Below are 17,997 nucleotides of genomic sequence, written 5' to 3'. Positions count from 1 at the left end.
CTAATTCAGAAAAAAGTTCCCAGACAGGCCTTGGAGCATCCACAAATGCAAACAGGAGATGCCTAATCATGGTGAGCTGCAGGGTCAAGTCAAGGTATCGCGCAGCTTATGACTCAAATAAGTTTCACTAATTTATTTATAAAGGTTTCTGAGGGGAACGTCATGAGAATCCAGTCAATAATTGTTGAGGAATTTCCGATTATGAAAAGTGAAGAGTTCACGAAAGTCAGCAGTGATCTAAACTAAGAATGTCTTTGCAGAAGTTTGTGGAAGACCATCCAGCACTAATCTGTTGTTGTCACCTTCCCGAAGGAGGTTATGTTTTGTGTGACTGTAATCACCATAGCTTTGAATGAATACTGATAAAACTTTGTAGGGGTGTAGAGTAGGGTCATGTTAACAATCCATTAAAATTTGGCTTACATCATCCAAGGTACACCTTAAAGTACATTAAAAAGGATAAAGGAAGCCAAATGACCGTACAGAAAAAACAAATACTACATCAGTGAAAGTAAATAACACCTAGAGCGTGAACAGCCTTGATGGTTTGTGCTCTCGATGTGCTTCTTGCAAAAAATTAACAAAACATATGTCAAACTTGTATCTTTGCCAAATCAAAGGTAATGGTAGGCCTGTTAACCTTGACTGTCCAAACAAAAACCTAGTAGCACACTAAGAAAATAGCTGCTTGTAGTAAAAGGACATCTGAGAGCTGTATTTATAGTCTACCTTTTCACAAAAGCATGAATTTCTATTAAACCACTTTTTTCAACGAATTTTTGTTTCTACTGGATTTCTCTTTATGAATTAAACCCTTTATCTAAATATCAGGCATGTTTAATTAGTTGGTGTTTTAATCTTAGTTAATGGTCCATAATTTATCTAAGACCTATATATCCAACCCAGTTATACTGCAAAGCGGTAGCAGTGGGTTGCATATATGCAGTAGTACGGCGATGTAGTAACTTGCGATATTTTATTTCAAGCTAACATGAAAATAATCACAAAAAAGTGTTTAAGGAGACATTTTGAACACATTTACATGTAAATATTAGCCACCTAGCCATAGCCATAGCCATAGAGCAGGGGTGTTGAACTCCAGGCCTCGAGGGCCGGTGTCCTGCAGGTTTTAGATCTCACCCTTGGCCAACACACCTGAATCAAATGATTAGTTCATTCCCAGGCCTCTGGAGAACTTCAAGACATGTTGAGCAGGTCATTTAGCCATTTGAATCAGCTGTGTTGGATCAAGGACACATCTAAAACCTGCAGGACACCGGCCCTCGAGGCCTGGAGTTCGACACCTGTGCCATAGAGGGACTGGAATGTACTTCATGCCTTCCTTGTTCACTACCGACTTCTTGGCTTCAAACATATTGTCTCCCCCTGCTGGTACTACAACTTTGTGTCCATTTCACGCTTTAGAGAGGCAAAGTGTGAACTAGACTTGGTTGACCTGCGTGTGCATTACATACACATCCGTGATATCCTAGTGCTAACATGTTTTATTTTGCTCATGTTTTATAACAGTAAAAAGCTTAGAGCCATCATATCTATATTTATATCTATATTTTCTTTGAGAGCTGTAAGGAGGAGAAATCTGAGTCTGCGAGTGATTTAACATTGAAATCTTTTCCAGTTGTTGTTCTCCCCTCACCGTCTAATCATTTGCAGCTTTTACACCTTCAGATTATTGCCTCGGCTTTGTCATCAGCAGCCTTGGGTCTTTGAGCTCTCGCACCTTGCCTTCCCCATCTTACTCCCCTACCCAGCCTTCTCCCGCTGCTGTTCTCTACATATATATCAACCTCTAATAATATCAGAGGCCAGGGGGATCATAGACAGAGGAGGTAAGTGGATCTGCCAGATCATTTTGCCCCTGTCGTCTACCTAATTCCTCTGCTGGATTTTCTGGGAAATGTAACTTCTATTGGACAGGAAACAAGACATAAAGAAGAAAGACAGCCGTGATAGAGTGAGGCTGAGAGTAAGAAAGATTTAACCACATCCTTTGAGTGTTAAATTTAGTTCTCCTGTAGAAAAATAGATAAATAAAGCTGCTGTGTAAGTAACAGGAAAAAAGAGAACAAAGCAAGATTGCCAGGTTCAGCCCAGCTGTTTCTAAGAGATACACACAGATAAAATCTATTGTGATATTGGAAAAACACTTCTAGCTACATTTGCATTGCACCTAACAAGAAAGTCAATATCTTACATATCTCATATTGTTCATTATGTTTATGAACTCAATTTCTTTTTGTTTTGCTATGAAAAAGATATGAAATAGGTAGCATCACATGATCAGTTGTGCGAAAATGTGTTCACCCGAGCACCACGAGAACAATGCGATACTCACAAGCAGTGCTGTCCCCTTCCACTGCAGGTACAGGCGCCTCCTAGAGCGTATTCCCTTCTTCCTTGCTCTTTGTCTCAGGCCTGCCGTTAATTGGCGTCCTTCGGGGAGCAGAGATATGTTTGTGTGTGGGTGTAGCTGGTCAAGCTGAGTGGAAGCCGTGACACGGGGGTGACATCCGAACTCCTGCAACAGTTTCACTTCCTCTGGGCTGGCCCCTGGGGAAACAAGAGCACGAGAGATGTGAGTAAGAATGGTCCTCCTCTTGCTAATACAATGAGGGGCATTGAGGGAAGGGAACGAGCAGGATGGTTGCTGGGCGGAGGAGCTGCCACACTACAAGAGCCACGCGGTCATTCTCGGTGGCCGTGTGACAGATTTTCTGTTTGCATCTGGACAGCTGTCAGGGAAGATAATCATTGTGTGTGTGTGTCTGTTCCCAGCTTAAGCTGCATGCTGCTTGACAGACAAGAAATAGTTTTTTGACTCATGGGGTGTGTCTCATGGAGCGCAATCTGCTAGTCTGTGTTTTGGTCAAGCTGTAAGTCAGGCACCTTCATGGCCTCCAAGAAAAATTATTATTTTATTTGTTTTGCTCCCTGGGGAAAAAAATGAATCACAAAAAAGCACTTTAACAACTTGTTCAACCCATCAGCTATTAATAGCTGCCTTCCTCTTATGCGTGGCCTCTGGGGAGCATCATTTCAAAATGTCCATTTGGAAGAAATGAAAGAAACACACCAGCTGCACTTCTCACTCACTCTACCACAATTCCTCTACATGCCTCCTCCCCTCCTCCTCCTCTACCGCTCTCCATTATTGATGAGACTTCCTCTGGCGTCCTCATCTGCCACTGTGTTGGTTGTACTCGCCTGTGGGCAGCCGCTGCGGATGTACAAGGGGAACAGCTGATGCCACACGAGGCAAAATAAGACAAGGGTCGGACACGTTAACAGCCTATTGACAGGGTGCAATCCAGAGGGCATGCTATGCTGCAGGCTTGTTACTGGCTTAATTTAAATTCAACAGGGGCTGTTTATAAGGGGAGTAAGCAATTATCTCAAAAACACGGGAAATGCCCCTTCTGTTGGACTCATCTCGAGCACAAGAATGTGAAGCACGCTCGGCAGCATAAAATGGGAACAACTAAAAAGGAAGCCACTGGAAATGAATATGAAGCTACTGTAATTGAGGTGGAAGAATCAGCTAGTACAAAGACAGGCTGAAAGACGTCAGAGATGAATATCCCCCACATTGAGGATGACCTGCACATTACACTACTTCAGTATTTCTGTATAATACCTTCTTGTCACGTTTTCTTAGATTTATAGTGTTTATCATTCTGTTTTTTTTTATATCGCTGTTGTACGTGTATATTTTTTATCTCACAGTATGAGGACCTTTTACTCTGATTTTGTTGTTTATTTATTGTAGACTATACTATTTTTATTTTTTCCACATTCTAACTATCCATCTATCGGCAAAGCAAAAAGAACCCTATGGTAAATTCATATGTATTCTCCTGGTACCTACAACATCACTCACAAACACGCGCCCTCTGTCTCCATCACAATGTTGTATTGTGCTTTGACATGACAGAGATGAAAGACTGCAAACCTGCACCTCTTGCACAACAGGGAACAATATATCATTGTGCTACCAATGCTACTTTATTTTCATTGAGTTGGTTGTGAAGTGTCACCGCTATATTCCCAGAGCCACAGCAATATCGGACTTCTAAAAAAAATGTTTTAGAGATATATGATTAAAATAGCACGGGAAATTAAAAAACACACACACCAAAAAAATAATAATGTGATGTGAACAGACAGCTGTCAGGGCCAGTGAAACTAAAGGAAAAATATTTTTAAGTATTCAAAGGGACCTTGTTGCCCAGTAGGCACAAACAGCAATAATGTTCAGGTTATGCAGTTGGGTGACCAAAGGAAGAATCTCAAGCTGTGCTGTAGGTCATCAGGGGTTCAAGATAAAACCCAGCACTAAACCAAAATAGGTAGCTATGGTTACAACAGTACACCACTGATAGGAGCTGTGGTACATCACAAATAATGGCACTGATGCTGACGTTAGAGTGCTTTAGATGTTTGCCGGAGATTGTTGCATTTTATTATTTACCCACCAACATCTCTACATTTCCACATGCGGAATTGTTGAGCTACATCTGTGATTGGCTGGCAGCACTGTTTACCACGCCTCCACTGACCAAGACAATGACTTCTTGAAACACAACTCAGCATCTACATGGCAGCATAATGTCTTTGTGCTCATCACAGCTAGAAGCAGTCCTGCATCGACTCTTCGAACAGTTAAAAAATAAAAAGGGAAACAGTGATAAAGGGCTACTGCCATTCTTAAGTAAAGCATCTAACTACAACTACAAGTCTTAAAACAACAGAGTGATGCATTTGATGTGGTATTAAAATGTCCAAAGTACTTGAAAACTCATTCAAGCACCAACTCCATACTCCAGCAGCTGGCTCTAACACCATTCAACCACTGTTCTGTCATGTTCTGCTCCATGACCAGACAGCAAACACTTAAAAACACACCCTCTCTCTCTGTCTCACACACACACACACACACACACATTGAGGGAGACACACTTTTCAGACTTTCTCACCACTGCGCAGAGGGCCGCGGTGGCTGTAATACGAAATGACCACTGTGACCACGTCAATCTGTGCATCTGACAGTGACGGATGAAGAGCCAAAAACCTGAAAATGTAAGATTGGATTCTGGGAGCAAGGAGAGGAATCAGAGACAGGCTAGCGTTGGTATTGACTGACTTCAAACATACTAATGTAGCCCATCAGAACACAGGTGGGGGTGCACTTGCTTTCACACATGCTATTTTTTGCACGCACGATCATTAAGGAGCGATAGTTCATAACCCAGAAGTTGTCTTACACGAACAAAGCCTGACTTGCAGACAAAGAAGCAATTAACGTAAAAACAAAAGTGCACCTGCAGATATTCCTCCCTTGATTGTGTTTGGGATTCGTGTTTCTGTATGTACACTCACTGCTGCACCATTTTCTAAACCCGGAGTCTGAAAGAGAAGCTTCAACAGCCCTGCAGGTTCTATTCTTCCCAGTTCAGTCTAAACCTGAAAGACCCACCGGGAGCCATGTGAGTACCACATCATGTAGCACACACACATACATGCACACTTAAAGTATATAGACCCCCAACAATATATTGTATCCACATAGATTTACTTGCCCAAGGCTAAAAAGGCAATCAGTACGCCATGGGAAAGCAGAAGTGGATGCTTATTTTCAGCAAGATTCACTATGGAAACTGTTTTATATCTCTGCGTCAACAGAGGGTGGGGCCTTTGCTGGACTCCACTGCAGAAACTCTACCAACTAATCCAACAATCACCCTTGTTCATCACTAGTACACATTTTTTGATAGAAATACTGGATTCTAAAGACATCAATAATGATGAAAAAAACAAAAAAGCTAAATAAAAACAACATTAGGTCCTCTAATGAATTTTTGATGGCATGTCAGGTCATACCTGAGATAATGACTGAGCTGTTGGCTCTTAAAAAAAAAATTCTTGACGACGTCTGTCATTTAAGAGGAAGCTGCCAAGTTTATCATGAAAGAGAATTGTTCGTGCCTCTATGATTAATTCAGACGTGTCAGTTAGTGAGTAAATGCTTCTTTATTCTCGTGTACGTAGTCAATATTAATAATGCACACACGGGTCTAAGTTTAACATCCGTCTTGGCAAAGTCTAACATGGACGGTTTCACCAGCTGTGCACGCCTGTCACCACGTCCCTTCTTCCTCTCTCTTCCTCTTCTTTCCACTTCAAGCTCGCTATTCTATCCTTTCCCTCCTCTTTCTGTCCCTGTCTCTGAAAGGCGCCGTATGGCTCTGACACCCAGTCTGATAGAAAGATGTGGCCCATCAGCAGTAATTGGAGGAGCTGCGGTGGTTGGGTTTCTCTAGGAGGTGGCGGCGGCGTGATCGATCCAATGGATGGCAGAGGTGGGAAGGCATGCTGACAGAGCTGCGTCCCCCACAGCTCCTGACAGCTCAATGAAGGCCGAGCCGCAGAGCACAGGATGTCCTTTTACAAGAACAATCGTCAAGTGTGCAGGTCGCCCCCGAGCCCTCAGAACTCGCAATCATCCAGTTAAATCATAATTACCCATTTAGCCGATTATCAACCGGGTAGATGCACGCTGAATTTAATGTAAGCCTTTCATTATACACACATTAAAGAAAAAAAGAAAAGGGAAATGCCACAGGCCCAATAGCAAAGATGTGATGTAATTATCTTGGAGGTGATTTATTTGCAGATTTTACAGCAATAATCTCCCGACACCCTCCGTGCATTCTGCGAGGTATACAGTTTAATTGCACGCTGTGTGCACTGACACAATGAAATAGCACGAGTTGTGAATGATGGATGTAGCAGAGGCTTCACTCAAGTGAGATAATTTGCATACTTGTGACAGTACACAGGCTGGTATCAACATAACCCTGTGTGTGTGTGTGTTTTTATTTTTTCTTCTCATCACAGCTTTGGAGAGCAGTCTTTGTTTGTTCTCCTGTTTATGGTTTTCTCAAGACCAAAACTGTACTGTGCTGAGCTCAGCCTGACCATCAGTTGCCATGGCAACACAAGGCAGCTGGGACTGATGGCGCGTTAGAAAAGCTTGGCACAGGTTAAATCAAAAGAACTATTTATTTGCCTCGTGCTGTTGTCTTACCCTTATCACGGTCAGACTTTGTGCTTCGTGCTGTGTTAAGAGAAGACTGGTGACTCTGTGTGGAACCTGCTGGCCAGTACACCTACTGGAACACCAAAAGAACAGCGACTGAGCTTTAAAGGAATCTCTTGTTCAAAAGCTAATATGCACATCCACAAGAAGGAATTCTCTCAATCTTCCTCCTTTAAAAAAAACTATTTAATATATTCCTCTTTTATCAAAATTATTATTACTATATTTAAATTTATCCTTCAAAATGCATGCATTTGAAAGGCTTGATTCCAATAGACTATGCAACAGATGCTCCACAGCTAAAACATAAAAAGTATTTTAAAAAAGTAAAAATACAGAGTATAATGAAACACAGCCATGCAATTCCTTGACTAACCACTTGAGGCTAATTTCACAACCACAACATGATTAGAGGTCGTTACAGATGGTGCTTTGGTCTCTACCCAATTAAAATTGCTATATCTGGTGTTTTTGTTTTGTTTTGTTTTGTTTGTTTCTTTTTCATAGCTTGTCTTTGTTAAGGCTTGAAGGGCATAAACACGAGGAGACGAGCAGAGCTGTCAATGGAATTTCAATCCACAAGTGTTCTCAGCTTCAAGGTGAGCACTTTAAGTGACTATTAATAGGAGTGAAGAAAGCAACTGATCACTCCATATGTGAACAGGGGCTTCAAATGTAAGGTTTTGCTATGGCTGCTTTGAGACTGGCAGGTTGGTGTGGACACAGGTAATTCCTGTGACTTGTATTTGCTAAATCAAGTAGCTGATTTGCACCTCTCAATCATGTTTGCTATGTTTGAGCCTTTTTTTTTATGAATTATCTGACATATTAGCATTGCTTCCTGTTTGGCTAACTGCACTGGCACATCCAAGACATCTGTGCTCTGGTTTTGATGTTCAAAATTCAAGTATTTCATATGTCTAGGGATCAGGTTCCAGTGTCAGCTCAGAACACAGATAGAGCAACTATACCGTATAACAAAGCTTTCCAACTTTAGTGAAAACTCTGTCCTTTTGTCCACATCTGGCCAGTTTGTGGTGGGAAAACTGCTGACATTTAGGCTTCATATCAATTTTTGTCCATCTTTTATATACAGTCTATCTAGTTTTGTAAATAGTAATAATATATACACCCAAGAAATGACATATAATTCCTGTAGCAGCTGTTTCTTGGAAAGTATCAGGCCTCGCTGCAGCCGTCTGACCACTAATGTTATAACTGCATCCATTCATAACTCCTCCATTTCCTGGCTTAGAGCCAGAGGTGTTAAATCTGCCCAGATATATGGCTGCAACAAAAGCAGGCAACACTGAACTTTCAGTGCTGAAGTCAATGACAACTTTGTCAGGGCCTTTGCCAGGATATGAGATAAATTCGGTAGTGAGGTCCCAAAACACTTAACCTGCCTTTAGAAAATGTAAAATCATTTCTTAAATCAGACTCTTCATATTCTGGAATCAGCTCATACATTTATTAAACAGGAAGAAAACAAAATCACCAAAGTTTTTTTTAAATTTCCAGCCTAAATGTTCTCTTGACACTATGTTCCCACTGACCCCAAACCCACCACCACCCACAGAGGACTTCAGAGCCAGAGGGCAGTAGAAGGTTAAGGATTTATAGGCAATCCCCTGGTAATATTACACCTTGCTTCCCCTCTGCCACACACACACACACACACACACACACACACACACACACACACACACACACACACACACACACACACACACACACACACACACACAACACTATCACATACACCATTTCTGGAATACACTGATCCCTGTGAAGAGTGTCCAGCCAGAGGCAGAGCCGTGAAGCTGTGCAGGAATAACCAGCAGGCTTAAGGTGCTGCCAGGTGTAACAGCCACAATCTCACTTGGCCTCTGTGGTATAAATAGATAAAAGCCTCTGTTCGAAAGCAGCACTGACCTTAATATAATGTTTCAAATACTGATGAGAGCTATTTCAGTGACAGTAAATAAATAAATATGTTTTGTTTGACCCCAGTCTCAAATCTGCTGTGTACTTCATCCCTTTAGACTTTTACCCTTGGAGGGAATTATATGCCATGTGCTCACATGTGCAGTATCGTTACAGTAAATAGCACATTCACTCCCAAAAGTGAAGCCGGCTCTATCTTTCTCTAGATGGCTTTCATCTGCACATTTGTCACTCAACCTTCTGGGTCATTTCCAACTTCTGTGAGGGTTCAAGAAACAGTCAAGGAGTGATTCAGTTTCCCTCTTGTGTAACTGTATTGCGTGTCCCCGCAGCCTTGCCTATCATCTTTGCTTGCGTGCATTGCACTGACAAAAAGGTGAGATTGTAAATGGTCATTGGAAAACTTTGAAGGCGATGACATGCTCCATGGCTTTAAGTTTAGTCACCCTCCCGTGCTGAATGTTTATGAGCTCTCTTATCATAGCTGTAGCAGTCACTTCAGAAAGCCAAAAAGCCTGACGCCTGAAATATTCATCACTCTCTTTCCTTTAGTTTGTTCCTTCCCAGTATCATACTCCATGTGACTACTGTGAAGGAAAAAAACACCTCTGCTCTCTTCAGTGCTTCAGAGAGCATTGTTACAGGTTTTAAGTTAATGATACGCTGCAAAAGGAGACAGTCTTGATTGTAACATGTATGCTCGCACTTCAGAGTAAGTTACTGTGCTTGTATATTTAATATTCAGATAACTTGCCCCATATCCACAAAAGCTCTGGAACATGCTAACAGCTTTGGTGGTATCTCAGTGGTTTGAGCCAAATGTTAAGATGTTGCATCACAGTGATGCTTCTCATAAAAACCAATCAAATACCTTATGCACACTTATCTTACAAACTGAAAATGAAACCAACTATCCTTAGTAAATTTTTTCATACATAACAGGTATGTTATGTACATGTCATACATATTTTATGTTGAGTTAATATGTGGGCAGCAACTTGCGGGGGCTAAAAAAGTGCAAATAAACCTGCAATTTTAAAGCTGCTTTGGTTTGGCTCTGAAAGTGGGTCAATTCCAATAAAGTTACATGTTAATATGCTAGACTACTGAGCAGAAATGAACAGGTTTACTATATGACAAATATACAGGGATGATCTTTAGCTTAATAATCAGGGCTTAGAGTTATACATGATGGACATGTGCACTTATGGGACAATTATTTTGCTGAACAGTGATGTTGCCACCATTTATACCAGTACTCACTGCAGTATTGTCTTGAACAACAGGCGTCAGTACTCAGGCAAAACATCCATAAGAGAAGCAGAAGAAATCAAAATGGGAAGGAAAGAAATTGCAGTTGTTTTTTCAAGAAAGTTTCATCTTTTCAAACTGTTGCATCATCTCCCTCTGTATAATATCATGGCAATGAAACCCAGCAAGCTCATACACTGTTGCTTTCAGCTGTGTCACTTGACTGATTGAGAGGTGCACGACAGAAACCGCATAGTCAACGCGTGGCTTGCGGCGGTGGATGTGACGTCACTTTTGGTGTTCAACGCAATTTGCGAGGGCGATGACGGCGGGTGGAATGGGCCTAAAACAGTGACAGCTGGCTGGCAGCACAGGAAGCTGTAGCTACTAGCAGTTTGCTAGGCTTAACCTCAGCTAATATGAGCCACTGAACTGGACTTCTCACCTGTGCATGTGGTGTTGGTGACTTGTAGCGCTTTTATTTGGCTCGAGAGATGACAAAAATAAGCCAAAATCCCCTGTAGAAAATGGAAGCCCATAAATGAATGACTGATTGGTTCAGCTTTAATCTGTATATCTGTGATCTGACTTTTGAGAAAACATTTGCATGCTAACCAACTTGATCCAAAGAATGAATCATCATAAAATTACACAATGCAATCTGTTTTTCCCTGACAGGAGAAGGAGCTACAGAAAAAACTGGCTCAGAAAAGTGCTTATTCCCTCAGACAAGAGTTTTCATCATTTAATTGTTGGCTTACCACACAGTAGAGGTAAAATAGCAAGAGCTGACGTAATCTGCTGGAGGTGACATCTGTTATTCTAACTGGTGAGAATGACAGTGAAGATGCTACTGAATGCCTTCATGCAGTTTTGTTTGTTTCCATCGTTGCTGGATTTCAGAATCAGAGTGTAACAAAAGCACACTCACATTTTAATTTGCATGTGCAGCGAGTCAAAATTTCTTCCCAATAATGGTCCCAGATGAAAAGGCAGGGCAGAGTGATTCTGCTTCGGCCTGTGAATTCTTCTGCAGCAGCGCTGACCTGTGATGATGTATCGGGTTACCTACATATTTCACTCCACAACTGCACTCACAGTCTGAAGTCAAATGTGGCCACTGGTGCAGTCAGGCAAACACCAGGAAAATCCCTCTTACATGCTCTAACAATTGAATCCTGCCCAAGCTGCAATTATATTCTCCCTCAGGAACTCTCGTTGACACCTTAAAAAGGTAATATACCTTCTGCAGTAGAACACAATCACATGGCTCATACTCTTTTGTCTGCATAATTGCAAGGGCTTGGGGAAATTGAAGAGCTTCGGTACACATTGAACTGGAAGCTTAAGTAAGAGGGCATGCATTAAGGAGAACATGAACACTCTGGCTGGATCGGTACTGCTACATAATATTAACCAGAGAGACTGCCCTCCATAATAAAAACGTGGTTAAAAGTTCCTTCACTGCATCATCTGACAAACAGTGGGAGCTGAGCAGCATCACAAACTCATTAATGGGCAGGTTCAAGCGTTTTAGAACAATTTATAACCATCCATCATATTAATTCGGGTCAAGCTTTGAGTCAGAAGGGGGAGGAGGCACTTCTGGCAAGAGAAGATTTTCACTGCACGAATCTCTACTGACAGGTCAGATCAGAACACAAGAATGACGAGGCATCCACCCCGTCTGCCGTCAGCAGGACTGACAGAGCGCTGTCTGCTACACTCCTCTCTCTCAGGCAGCACTTCACATTTGATCAGGGAATTTTGACCTCTGCATTCCTATAACACAATGCTTCCCGTTCAGTCACAACAACGCGAAGACATCGCTGGTGACTGCAGAGGGTGTCGTGAGTTGACACTGCTCTGAGCTACAGTGACATTTCATCTCGATTTGATACGGCGATGGGGCCACTTGGCGAAGGATGCATTTTCAATCCATTGACCGGGGAGCAGAGCAAACATCATACTCTGCAGAAAGGATGTGGCTGAATCTATAGTGATAGATTGGGAGTCACGGTAGTTCATTTATCCGAGAGCTGATTCGACAGGACTGCGAGAGGCTCCTGTGCCTGTTTCACCCCCAAAACTTTTTAAAATGCAGAGTCCAGCACATTTTATGCTCCCTTCAGGCTCTGTTTATGGAAAGTCTTTCAAAGACGTCTGTGGCAAACATCAGTCAGTCGCATTGTGTTATTTCAAAACAAACCAACTCTCTATAATCTTTGAACAAGTCATAAAAAAAACCACAACCTATTGTAATTGCAGATTCCTGTGAATCAATTTGATTCACTCTCATCATGCGCTGGACTGTGTGCCATTAGAGACAAGCTCAGACAGATCAAACAGCCCATCATTTGGTCCTGAAAACACCTTCCCTCTGCCAGGTTCCTGAGGACCCTACATGGGAGAATGGCTCTGTATTAGTTTCTCTGTTCTTTTCACTTAATTGCTGTCACGCTGTCAGCTTGGTTGACGCGAAGACACTGAGACCAGCTCGCTTGCAATATGGGATTTCTCACCATTAAGAAGTTCTTCTTCTAATTGCAAGTGTCCTAACAAAGAGTTGGATATGCTGACACGGCAGATCACGTTGCAGACACCGGAGGAATTGTGGTGTAATTGCTGACTGACTTTTCCTAAGAGCTTGTTTGATGTAATTCAGAGGTAAAGAATCTGTTTACAAACTGTAGATGTTAGCAAAGATAAAAAACTCTCATCTGCATATTTCACTGTGCGGATTAATGGTGGGAGAGATGCCCGTTCTGATAATCTCACAGAATCCAATTACCTTTCTGCTAAGCGTCTTACCTTCAGTGTGTGAGAGGATTGCTGTTTTGGAGCATATTACACACAATATGTGCACATATAGTACATACAGATCTATAGGTTTGCTTTATTCATGCAAATATATGCAGTTATGTCTTCAGTGGTTGTGGGAATTATCTCTATTTGGAAACCAACCTGTCATACTGAGACGGCAGGTTCACCGCGGCTCCCTGTAGATGCTCAACCATGTGTAACGCTTGCTTAAGGCAAAAAAGAAGAAGAGGAAGAAAAAAAAGTGGCTTCATGAAATGATTGGTAGGATGAACTGCAGCAATGTGTGTAAGAGACTTAGAATTCCTTACTACCGAAAAGCTGGGCTCAGTGGGAGTGACTGACATTGAAGTTGGGGGCGTGGAGGTCTCAAGCTTAATCTATTATCTGACCTCAGAGGGGAAAACTGGTGTATTTTTTTTGACAGTTTTGTGCCTGCTCCACATAACAGAAACCCATATGAGCAGGTAAGGAAAGCCCATCTCCTAATACGATGTATTTGTTTTTCCGAAGCATCCTTCTGCTTCACAATTTGCTTGCTGCAGCCGTAAGGGAGACATTGTTAGTTTTGATTTTTAAACCCGTGTCTGTAAAATGTCTTCAGACCGAGCGCGAGTGAAATGTAGAGACAAAACAAAAGCATAGAGGAGGTACTGCAAAGACGACAGCAGTCAAAATGAGAAGGTCTGCAGGAAGTTAAGGCGAATAAACCAAGATGACAATTTGCTTTGAGAGAAAGGAAACAGTGGGATCAGAAAGATTTCTTTAGCTATATTTTTCAGCTAAGTTCAATCAAAGTGAAAAGTGGTCGTAGAATAGTTTTGTTTCCAAAACAGCCCTTTAAAATATGAACGCTGTATGTTATAAAGCGTTAGGCTGATTCCAGGCTGAGTCATAATCACTGCTGCTTTAACATCAGACAAATAAATACTTAAAGAATTTTTACCTAATAGGCAGATATATACGTTGCATAGTGCAATGCAGTTTCTTGAGAATCTCTTTTAAACAAGAGACAGCCAAGCAATAAATTCAATTATACTGAACAAATTTCGAAAATCCAATAAATTTCCATATCAAGCTGCTTTGAGCACTAAGCACAAAGTGCAATTAAACAGCTCTGTCTCTGTAAACAAAGCTAAACTTGCGTGCGCAGCAATATATCCACTGTGATTATTTACCACCCTGAGCACTCAGAAAAAAAATCAATAACATATGCAAACATCAAACCAAACACAGTTTGCAACTCAGCCTTCATAAAACAAATGCAGAGGTCGAAAAAAAATCCTCTAAAGTACACCGAGACACTTCACAGAGCCACTGATGATAAGAATTATCCGGGGAAGTTTAAGGGTTTTATGGATTCCTTTGCATTTGGGGGCATGGGTGGTTTAAGCTGCAAAATGAAAGTCAGAGTCAAAGTCAGTTCATAATTAAGCTAATACAAAGTGTGTGCATGTGTGTGTAAGCCCATGATTGCCTTGGTCCTTGTGTGTGTGAAGGAGTGAGCGGGAGAGATAGCTCATGCACATCTCCGCTGTCTTGACATTTAAATGGACGCTGATCAGCACAGGCTTTGAGAAACCAGAGAAAATAGCCAGTTTTAGCCCTCATATTTGAATTTAAACCCGCATCAATCAGAAGCTTTAATACTGACACTGAATAAAATGACCAAGTAATGTGAATGGGTCACCCATAGTGCCAGAGTAACTGGGAATTAGACTATAAGCCAGCCGCTCTGAAGCTTTTTAGCCTCTTTTTTTTTGTCTCTTAACTCATTGTGTGACTGAGTCTCAGCAATTCACCCGCTGTAAGCCTTCAGGTAACTGGGAAAAGAACTGCAAAATACTAGTATTAAAGTAACTGTTTCACAAGCCTGGCTTGTGTAGCTATGCTACTGCATGGCTGCAACATGATCCTATAGGGTAGACTAACAAGTGACAAAGTCTCCCTAGAAATGGGTATCATAAGTGCAGGTTGGTTAGCTAATTAGCTAACTGACAGTGTTGATAAATTATGTAAAATTTAAATTGACCTGTTATTAGGTTTTACTATTTCAACTCTGTCAGCTCTTGATTCTATGTCTTCATAGGCTCAGGTAATCAAGCTGCTTTATTTGTAAATGTGCTTGGCAAGACAGTGTAGACAGATGATGTGACAGATGGACATACCTACTGTGACATCATCCATTGGTCTTGTTTAAAAAAGGGTCAGGGCAGAAAGACAATTTTTATAGACTTCTATAAGATCTGAAGTCTTTTTTTTTGTTTTGTTTTTTTTTTCAGCTCCGGCTATCACTGTCTTCTGAACTTCAGGTAGAATTATGTTTAAGGCTTTTCCCCAACATCAATACAAGTTGTATTGATATTCAAAATGTAAAGCTAATTACTGATGCTAATGTTAATTTAAAGCTAACCATGTTGGAGATTTTAGCTATTTGCAAACTTGTTATTGTTGTGTTTGTTGTGCAAAGACTGGTTAGTCACACCTAATAATGACAGCAGCTGTCTAACTTTACATTATAGAAGTCAGTCTTTATGGTCTCACCACCCATGTCGATGTGCTAGACAGCCCTCTGCAGAGTGGAGCACTAAGGGAGTGCTGTTGTTACAAAGAGTGTATCACCACGACTGCTGCTGCTATCTAATTTCTGGACAGTCCCACATTTATGCAGCATTAAAGAAAGCTGTAAACTCTCCTTTTTGCCAGAGTGTCTTTATGTGCTCTGTGAAGCTGTAAGAATAGACTTTTTTAGATTCAGCCCTCAAATCAATATAGTTTGCTGTTTTCTGTGGGCATAAATATATATGCTTTTGAGTGATAGTGTAAAAATTCAGATCTATCTGCGCCTAGGTGAATTAGGTTGTTTAGAAAGGCAGTCATTCTTCAAAGGCTTTTTCAGAGCTTTGAAAGAAACGTGGAATCCCATATTTCTATGTGAGTTAATTTCTTTTCTCCTTTCCGACCAGCGCACTCTCCTCCCATTTCAGCTGACTTCTAACAATATGCAGCGAAGACTCCAGTTGATACCGGCCTTCAAATATAATCACTTCTCCCTGATGGCTGCCTCCCCGCGCCTCCAAATACAAAATGTGATTTACGTCTCCACGCGTCTTCACAGCCCGCTTCAGCCACATCTGTCTCATTCTCGCTGCACACTTTTAAATGCCAATTTGGGACCCTACTGAACTCGGCTTAAAGTGCAAAGAGCAATTTGTCATGCAGTTCATTGCTCAAGACAAAATGTAGAGAGGCTTTCTATAATCCCGTAGCGTAGGGAGCAGCCAGGGAAAGCACATATAGATGTAAAAAAAATATAAAAAATAGCCAAAGCTCTTGCTCCCCAGAAGATGTTTTGGTCTTCATCTGTCACTGGGGCCACCGGGCACGAAGTGGTTGTCTGGTTTTGATGAATGAGCGAGGGCATTTGTCCTTAAGCTGCCATTCACCAGCTTCTTTGGATGCGGAACATTAAAGACAGACAACTTTTGTCTGGAAGACTCATGTAGCAAAGGATTTGACTCCCAGTCTGATCAGACTGTCTTCGTAGAATTATGTTGGGTTCTGGTAAGAATAGAGCCAGTGTATATTATTGATGATGACATACAACTGCAGCAGGGTATGCAGGTTCTTCTTGAACAACATGCATGCTGGTGTCTTTTTGCACATTTTGGAGAGAGTTTGATTGTATGTCTGAAAAAAAACAACAACAGCAGCATATACACTTATGTCTCCATTTGGGCAGTGCTACAATGCTTTTTGTAATTTTTGCCTCTCCACCCAACCACAGTGGATTTTTGTCAAACAATCAGAATGTGGCTGAAGTGCACACTGTTAGCTTTAATTCACAGGATGTAACAGAAGTACTGTTTACAGCAGTTGTAGCAATTTTCATACACAGTACCCCGTTTTCATTCCTAAATGTAATACATTTGCTGATGTCACTGATGACTCATCTCTTGGACATCGTAGTGAGACAGTCTCCAGTTGTTGGATAGCGGAGTCCAGAAGAAGCCCGCAGCTTAGGAATAATGCAATGTGATTTGTAAATCACAAAACAGCAAAACAATCATGGTGGACAGTTTAGTTTGGGGTTTTTTAAAATTCTGTCAGGTGCTTATCAGAACATGCCACTTGAATGTGAAATTATTTTGCTTCTTCGCTCAGCCTTGAGCAGCTCTAAACACATCAGATGTTGAGTGAAATGAATGATCTCAAGGAAATGTTGCTCAAAATACCAACGAAGGCAATACGAGCTCTGAGATAACGCAAATACAGAACCTGTAGATGTCCTTTAGTCTCGCATGCCGCAGGTAGCTTTGACTGAACAGAATATATCCTGTGTGTTTGTGGCCCCAGCTGTTGCAGAATTCCTAACCCATCAGACGTCTGCACTCACAGGAACAGAGAAGAGCAAATGACGGTCCCGTGTCCTCTTCCTCTTTCAGAGCTGCTGAGCAAAATGTTACTTGTGTCTGACACCTTTGGGAAATTAATGCCTGTACTGTAAATGGGATTTGGATTAATGCATAATCTATAGACAGCAAGCATGACAATCTCTGCTAATAAATCTTTGCTAATAAAACAGCAAAGAGAAAAAAGTGATTCATTTTCATCAGCTTGTGAGTCCGAAACTTCTGAAGCACATTTGTTTTCAGCTGGTAACGCACAAGAAGTCATTTTGGATTTCATGCATCTACAATTAGCTCTAAATCCCTACACAAATTGGCTTTTATTCCCAGATAGGTAGCGATACCATCATGCCTCTATATCTCAGATGAGACGGTGTAATGGACCCGTCTCTCCGATGCGACACTGAATTAACCTCTTGCATACCTTAAGTTCACCTAGAGATAAGATTGCTA

General features: G+C 41.5%; 1 protein-coding gene across 4 annotated transcripts in view; it reads right to left on the bottom strand.

Moving 5' to 3' along the window:
* b3gat1a (beta-1,3-glucuronyltransferase 1 (glucuronosyltransferase P) a) overlaps window positions 1-17,997 on the bottom strand; it is an 84,279-nt gene that overhangs the window by 48,905 nt on the left and 17,377 nt on the right. For all 4 annotated transcript variants that reach the window (XM_040008707.1, XM_040008706.1, XM_040008708.1 and 1 more), the window contains exon 2: window positions 2,357-2,571. The gene's annotated coding sequence lies outside the window, so the exon portion shown is untranslated. The remainder of the gene's footprint in view (window positions 1-2,356; window positions 2,572-17,997) is intronic.

Source organism: Simochromis diagramma, unplaced genomic scaffold (genome assembly GCF_900408965.1).
Source record: "Simochromis diagramma unplaced genomic scaffold, fSimDia1.1 OVJJ01000344.1, whole genome shotgun sequence".
Taxonomy (NCBI): Eukaryota; Metazoa; Chordata; class Actinopteri; order Cichliformes; family Cichlidae; genus Simochromis; species Simochromis diagramma.
This window is presented reverse-complemented; position numbering and strand designations above follow the sequence as displayed.